Raw genomic sequence first — 8,943 nt, forward strand, 5'->3', positions numbered from 1 at the left:
TGAGTTCCTGGATGTGTGCAGTTTGCTAACACGGTCTCATTATAGAGAGTTCCCCACCGGTAGTTATCAATAGGTACTCCGACTAGACAGGTGCGAAAAGGACTCGTGGGAGTTGCCATGGACACACATATCACATCCGTCTTCGTCACGTTGGCCAAGGTGGTCCACACATTGACATCCGAAACAGAAGTCAGCAAAGACGCAAAGCATAGCTGATATCTACAATAAAAACAGAAAAAGAAACAGTTAGGGGGCCTCCCCCCCCCCCCCTTTAATATTTAGTCCCGTCGTCGCAGCTGTTCTAACGGCACTCGGAGCCATTCAGGATTTCCAGGCACTGCAACAGTAACAGCATGTGACTGGTCAGTAGCAATAATTTCAGCTGCTACAGGACTCTGTCCTGGAGGGGTATACCACACTCTGTGTCCTATACCCCCAACTGCCACAGAGGGTGTTGGAGGTATGGATGCAACATATACTAACGAACAGAGTGGGCCAGGGTGTAACACGACAGTATGGTTAGCAGTGTTTTTAATACCCAGCAACACTGGCTTATGACCCTCTTGTACTGGATTTAACAATGTTAACCCTTTAGTTACTGCTCGTGGAGTCAAAGCAAGTAATTTCACAAGAGGTACTGATGGAGCCGTTAGCTGACAATCAGGTCGCTCCCACTTAACTTCTTGTGGCCCATAACTGTGTGAAGTTTTGTTGCTGAGCTCCAAAACTGTAGCTCCACCCACTATACCATACTGATCACCTGCTTGGTAAGATACCTTTGCATTAATATTTACTTTACACACTGTGGGAGTTTCTCTTTTCATTAGGAGCAAGGGAGTTGTGGTGGGGGTAAGTGCTCGGTATTTCAAACTCGTACTGCCTCTGTTATGTGATCCACCCACCGCGTGAATTTTCCTTCTCCCAGTCGTTTCAGTTGTTGTTTGAGCAACCCATTCATACGCTCAATCAGTCCAGCCCCCTGAGGGTGATAAGGTAGGTGCCACACCCAATGCACTTGCCGCTCATCTGCCCATTTCTGTACCAGGTGGTTTTTAAAGTGTGACCCATTATCTGTCTGTATTTCTACTGGAGTCCCATAATAAGTCTCAATGGTATCTAACATTCTAACAGTGGTGAATGCATTTGCATACCGGCTAGGAATAGCTACAAGAACTCCAGAGTATGTATCTACTGCGGTACAGACATATCTCTGCCTTCGGTGCTCAGGTAATGGCCCGATAAAGTCTAATTGCCATATCTCTGCACTATTCGTTCCCTTTTTCAAGGATCCTAGGGGAATTACTTTTAATGCCTGCTGTTTGATAGTCTGACAAACTGAGCATTTCTGTATCACGTCAGACACAATAGTAGCAGATAAATGTACTCCTCTCTGTTTTCCCCAGTAAATAGTAGCATCCCTTCCTCCATGCCCCGCTTTTTCATGGGCCCACAGTGCCAATGCTGTTTCTTCACTGCTGTTTACAGTCCTTACTTGTTTAGTAAGTTTGTCTGCTAATTGATTACCAATATGTGTGGGAGTGATGTTAGTGGTGTGAGCATCCACATGATATACCCATACATCCCGGCTTTGCAGCAAGGCATAGATTTTCTCCCACCACTGTCGTCCCCAGACTATTTTGCTTCCAATTTTCCACTGCGCTTTTTCCCAAATAGGTAACCAATGAACTAGCCCCTGAGCTACGGCCCATGAATCAGTGTACACATAACATATAGTGTTTGGAGGTGTTGCCTCCAAAGCCTGCCATACTGCAACTAATTCAGCTAGTTGGCTACCACCTGACTCCCCTGTAGTGACCAGACGTGTACCTGTCACGGGATTGATTGCAACTGCAGTCCACTTTCCTTGATGGGTACCACCACCATCTGTGAACCAGGCATTGTGTTTCTGTTCATCTGACAAATTTTCATATGGCACTCCCCACCTCCCTAGCTGTATGTTTTGCATAAGCTGTTTTTCTTGAAGACTGGTATCCTCGACACTACTGCTTACTTGCTCATGCAGTGTGTGTAAGCTTCGAGTTCCAGCTTTTGCTCGTTCCTGAATGTACCACCTCATTTTTACTATTGTCTGCTCTTGTGCTCTCCCAATTTTATTAGTTGCCGTAGGTCCTAGAGCCCAGGATACTACTGGAGATGGAGTCCTAACTATTACCTCATGTCCTGCTGTCCGATCCTCTGTGTCTAGCAGTCCCCAGTACACAGCAGCTAACTGCTTTTCGAAAGGAGTATATTTTTCCTCTGCCCCCCGAAATCGTCGGGACCAAAATCCAAGTGGCCTGCGTCGCCCATCTTGTAATTGCCACAAACTCCATAGGGCAACATCTTGTTCTACTGACACTTGTAATTCAATGGGTCCTGCCTGAATGGGGTGCAATTCCATGTACTCTTGTATCAGATTTTTGGCTCCCTCAAATGCTGTCTGTTGCTCACTACCCCATTCAAACGCAGCCTTTTTCCTTGTAACTTTGTACAGAGGTTTCAATAAAATAGCTAACCCTGGTAAGTATGACCGCCAAAACCCAACAGCTCCCAGAAATTGCTGTGTTTCTCGTTTAGTTGTGGGTACTGGCCATTCCTTTATGGCCTGCCTTATCTGTTCTGGTACTTCCTGTTTTCCAGCATGCCAGGTTATTCCTAGATACTTTACACTTGTAGCTGGCCCCTGTATCTTTTTAGGGTTGACAGCCCACCCATCTTTTTTCAGTGTGTCCACTACTTTCTCGAGGGCTTCACCTGTCTCATGTTCTGTATTGCCATGAATTAGTATGTCATCTACATACTGGACTATTTGGACTGAGGGGTTCAAATTTGGAAGCTGCTTCAGAGTTCGATGTATGGCCTGATGACAATAGGTTGGACTGTGTTTGTATCCCTGTGGAAGTCGTGTGAAGGTGTACTGAATACCCTTCCAAGTAAAAGCAAATTGATCTTGTGCTGCTTGTGGTATAGGAATGGTGAAAAAGGCATTAGCCACATCTATTACTGCATACCAATCACCTGGGTGCTTTTGAATTTCATGAACCAAGTCTGTAACAGCGGGTACAGCAGATGTAATTGGTGGAGTGACTTTGTTAACTCCTCTGTAATCTACGGTCATTCGCCATGACCCATCTGATTTTCTCACAGGCCATATGGGAGAGTTAAATGGAGAATGAGTGTACCTCACTACTTGTGCCTCAAGTAATTCTTGGATTGTTGTCTGAATTTCCTCATCCCCACCTGGAATTTTGTACTGTTTAAGATTAACAATCTGTGTACAAATGGGAATGTTTGCCTCTTCCTGTATCTTCCCCACTTGAATTGCTCGAATACGCCACCGCGTGGACCCAAATGACCACAGTGTGTTGTCAATCCATAAGTCTATTCCTCTAATAACATCAATCCCTATGATGTATTCAAATATTCTTGCTACCATTACTCTGTAAGGTTTTGGTGGATGATCTGCTATCTGTAATGTTATTTCAAGCATACGTCCCAAAACTGCTTGTTCCCCAAGACCCCATATAGGTGCTGGGTCCCCCTTATGTTTGTTAGGATTGCCGTGAATAATAGAGACCTCCGCCCCAGTGTCAACTAATGCTAGCACAGTTTGCTTGTTCTTAGTGGACCAATGTATTGTACAAGTGGTATACGGTCGTTGATCCTTACGAACACGGCAAACAGCGGGGGACTGCACTGGGGCTTGGCCACACCCCTATTCAAGTTTATAATGCTCCTCGCACAGAGGAGCACTGACCTTTGTTGGCTCAACTTCTAAAATTTCTGATCTTGGGTTTCGGAATCGACTGACTGTCTCCTGCACCTCGGCCCAAGGATACAACTGTTCTTCCTGTGCAGTTCTGATTTGGTGTTTTCGGGCTAACCTACGTAAGGTTTCTGTTGGCTGCCCATCAATATCCTCTTTGGGAACACCTTTCTTAAGTAAATCCTGAAATAACTTACTTCGTTCCCCTTTTCCCCCTTCCCGTCCTCTCCGGCTCTCATTATTGTCCCGCCTATTTTCATGATCAGCTGGCTTATCGGTGGGGGGAAGGCCTGGAAGGTCACCAAGTTGCTGCAATCTCTCTATGATCTCTTCAATGGGAGCCCCCGCATTAGACACTAACAGTGGGATAATGTATGGTTTCCAGGGTACAGGACAGCCTTCTAACAATTTGTTTCTCATTACTGGAATTAGAGGCTGTTGCATATAAAGTTCAGGGCTTTGCAGCTCAATAGCTACTTTCATCCCTTCCCCCTTTAATATTTTTATTGCTTGATGCAGAGTTACCCAGGATGAACTTCCATCCTGCCATGATCCATCATTAGTAAAACGGTCACTGAGACCTTCAGCAATAACTGAAACCAAAGTTCTATCAACTCCTGGTGTTCGTCTTAAACGCCGAAGGGCATTTTGTACATATACATCATTAGTTAACCCTAAAAACTTCGTGGCATCAACTTCATCTATTATCACAGAATCAGCCCCTTGCTCCATTAGCCTAACCATCCACATTTGTGCTCGTTCTCCAGGTTGCTGAGAATATTTGGATAAAAGATTTTTAATATCCTCTGGGGAGAAATCAGCAACTTCATCCTGCCTCACTCGATTACCCTGGTTATCTATCACAGCCTTCCGCCGTACAACAGGGGCTGCCCTTATTCTATGTGCCAGTTTATCTGCTGTTGATAATTTCTCTGAATTTTCTATAAAATTGTCCTCATCAGAATCATCACTACTACTCCATATGTTACCATCCCACTTCTCTGGATCCCAATCAGGGGAAGTGACTATAGCTCGCACCCGTGGCCCCCGATCATTTCGGTCTATTTTCTTTTGTCTGCGCCGAACAGTTCTCACAGCATATTTCTCAGCTAAAGTAACACATTTATCTTCTACCCTGTTCTTTTCGGCCTGAAGGTCAAGTAAAGTCTGGCGTTGTACCAACTGAGTAGCTCTTACAGCATTCAGCTGCTCCTGCAGTTTTGTGCATTTTTCCACAGTTAACTTATATGCAGTAAGCAGTGCACCCCCCATTCGTCCAGCCTGTTCTAGACGACTGCTCGATTTAGTAGTAGGGGTAAACTGCTCCCAGTATCGCAATACCTCCATCGGGGTCTGCTGCCCCCAATACTCAAGAGGAATCTTTGTACATGCTTCCCACTTACTCCACAAAGTAATCCATGGCTCCTGCCCCAGTTCTATTAATTCACGGGGAGGAGCTCTCTTGGGTTCATTGCCGCCTGCGGCTGACCCTCCTAACCACTTTTTCATCTTAATCTACTAACGTTCTCACTAACAAAACAATGACAAAAGATTCTCAATTTTTAAGCTAAACACAACGAGACACACTAATCCACAAACTATGGCTCTTACATCACAAACAAGCCTAACTACACATACACATCAAATCTAAAATCTCTATATACCAACCACAAAATACACACTCTATAGTAACTCTGAATAAATCCTCAGAAAGACATACCTATGAGTGAAACAACAATAAAACCTAATCCACCGGGTATCTTCTAGGCTTTGATTCGCTCCACACCGAATACAATAAAAATTTAAAGTCCGATCTAGCCTTATCTCCTGGCTGCCTCTAGGTCCCAGGATATATTTATTACAATTAATACAACGAAGTCGTACATATAAACAACAGTTGCAAAAAGGACAAATCTTAATTCTAGCTCTCAAGAAGTGTGGTATACTCACAGTTAATTGCTCAGAACTACCTCCCATATGCAAAAAACAAACAAAGCATATAAAACACAAACACTGCCACCCATATAGTAACTTAATCAACAAGAACAACAGAAACCAGTTCAAAACAAAGTAAAACTAGCAGAAGATATGAACCCAGACACTGGCACTCACGGCACCCACACAGAGTTCACCACACACAGGGACGCGGCTTCCCAGGCTATGCTCCCCACCTGAGAATCTCCCTTTTAACACAACACACACGGGGACGCGGCTCTCCAGGCTGTGCACTCCACCTGAAGATCTCCCACCAATACACAGAGAAACGTCAGCTGAGCACTCCACCAACGAATTCTCTGGGGCACTGCTTATTCCTCCATGTATCCTGCCGACTACGCCAATTTATGTAGCAGTACGTTCGGATACATGTCCGGAATAAAGACAAGTGCCAAAAAATACTCAAGCACACAAAATATCTTTTATTACAGTGAGAATAATAATAATAGTAATAAACTTAGCAAGAGGAATTAAAAACTAAAAAGAAAAAAAAGGATACAAAATAACTATCTTATCGGGTGGCATTAAAACAAATACTACGAACAGCATTTAATACAGTATTAACTAGTGAAAAAGGGATACCAAAAAAGGATCTTAACACAATATTATGGATAACACGGTATTGGTTAGTAAAAAGGGAAACTAAAGGAAAAAATACTATAAACATAAAAGGAGAATTAAAGGAACACTAAAAGGATATTAAAAAGTTTGTTCTCTCAGTTGCTTCCTATTAATAAACTGTGCTTACCCACACAGACAGGCCAGGGCTGTCAGGATCTGCAGCAGCTGGTCGGTACCCATGCTTAGCGGGCGTCCCCGCGGAGCAACACAGTCTCGGTGGTAGGATGAGTATCGCTCAACTCAGCAGCTCCGACACCCCATTTTTATCAGTTCCACATTACACTACGTAGGGCCAGTACGCAGTATAAGGTGATGCCTGAGTGGCAGCCAAACACCGCCTGATCATTACCTAATGGCAACAGTCTGCGCATGCCCTACTTGTAGGGCAAGGGGCGAGCGACCCCTGCCCACATAATCTTCCTCCCATCATCATCTTTCTCACCCCTATGTATGACCTCTACCATTGTGTTTCAAGGGTAGATGTATCTATCTTGCAATATGTAGCAAAACCAAGGAAGAACTCAGCTCTGATAATAGGGGATATCAGGCTGACTTGCTAAAAAGCACAATGGACCTTACAAGCTGACTTGTTGAAAAGCACAATGGACCTTACAATTAGCTTCTGCCATAAGTTACATTGTACCATACTCTAGCTAGTTTCACATCCTAATATGACTTCGTTCTCACGCCTCTATGCTCCATTGATCATCTAATTCAAAAATATCCCCCTTACACACTGTCAGTTCCTTCCCAATTCAGCATCTTAAGCAAGTCCTTAGCTGCAATACTATGAGATTACACATGAAAATACAATTGAGCATATCTGTTTACAAGACTTGAAAGATTTAAATCCTGACTCTTCAGGGTTAAGATGTGCCTATAATTGCTAAGCCTGGGAGTAGCCCTACTGAATTCAGTTTTGTTTTTCTAGTCCTGTGCTGAAATTTAGGCCTAACTACATAATGAAAGCCTAAAGTCTATTTTGGTCCAATATAGTGTTTATAAACTAAATCTCCCCCCAAAAAACTAGATTAATCAAGCTGTAGGAAAAAAACAACGTTTTACACAACAGTGAATTTTGCATATAAAAATACCAAGAGTTATTCATCAACTTAAATGACTTTTGTTTGAACTGTGTAATTTCGGATTCTTCATTTCCAATGTACACAACTGGTATTTCCTTTGAAAAAGAGTATCACACAGAGCAGAAACCTTTTTCTTAATTATATGTGGTAGCAAAAGTGATGTAAAATCCTTAACCTTTTTAAGAAGATAAGAACTTAGAACCTTCTGATAAAAGCTGTCTTCAATGTCTTTACATGATTTACTGGATTTTGACATTTTCAGCTCCATTTTGTTTCTCCTGCATCTTCCTCTGTAGGCACAAAGGAAGCAAAGGAATAACCATTTACAGGGTAAGATGCAAAGCAAAGAATGGCAGAATTTTGGGGTCTGAAGGGAAGTTTGTGTACCACGCATCTGCGTGCTGTGCTACAGCTGGCATTTCCTGCAGAAGCTGCAAGCTGGTAGATTTACTGGTACATTGATGCACTAAATCTTTCCCCATGCTGGGACTGAGCCAGCAGCAAAGGAAAATGCTCCTTTTCTATCATGCAGCGTAGGTGCTGAGGAAGAGGCTGAATTTAACATTTGAGCAGTGGGAAAGCAGAGGAAGTCAAACCCCAGTTACATAAATTTGCACTGTCCGTAGTTATTACTCAGGCAGAACTCCAACTGAGGTCAGTGAAACAGCTGCCAAAAGACTGTGGGGTTAATGTGTGTTGGTCACATTTTAAATGCCACTTAGTATTAGTACAAGGGGAAAAAAAAGACTAAAATGTTTCTAGGAAGTGTTGTGATTGCAAAATGCAAAATACATAGAGACAAAAGAGCACCACTGAGTATACTTACAGTCAGGATAGTAAAAATAGAAACTGAAGGAATTATAAATGGAAACATTTTTACGGTGTATTTGGAGGTGCACAGAAGTAGCAGCTCCTACTCAAGCGCTTTTCCCTTCGACTTTGAAGATGCAGTAGGTGAATGTAAAATATTTCTCTCAAAAACCTCTTCAAAAAAAAAGGTGTCGTTTTCTGTATGTGATACATTTAATGCATGCTGACTCCCAACTGCTGCAAATATTTAGAAGTGTGAGACAGTCCAGACATTCAACGGACAGGATGAATGAGTAGTGCCAGCTCACTTCTGCTCTCTGCAATGCTTATCCCTATTCCCTTCAAACAGGAGGAGGATGGGACTGGTTAAATTTGAAAAGCTGCAATTACAAAGCCATAACAATTGCCAGAAACCCAAGAATTATACTTGATTATTTTTGGTTTTTTTTCATTTTTTTTCTTTATTTTATATTGATGCTGCAAACTCTTAATCAAAGGCAGCTATCAAAAAATCCAATTAATTTCATTTAATATCTGCAGGTTTGTGTTGGGGAACGCAAGGCAGAGTGGGACGAATACCAAGCCTGGAGAAAGATCTATAGCCCTGAGTGACACCTATAACACCGGACAAGGCTTTACTTTACTGGACTTTACTCCATAACACCG

This window comes from Manacus candei, unplaced genomic scaffold (assembly GCF_025592945.1).
Source record: "Manacus candei isolate 608988 ecotype Guabito, Panama unplaced genomic scaffold, ASM2559294v1 h1tg000011l, whole genome shotgun sequence".
In the NCBI taxonomy this organism is placed as follows: domain Eukaryota; kingdom Metazoa; phylum Chordata; class Aves; order Passeriformes; family Pipridae; genus Manacus; species Manacus candei.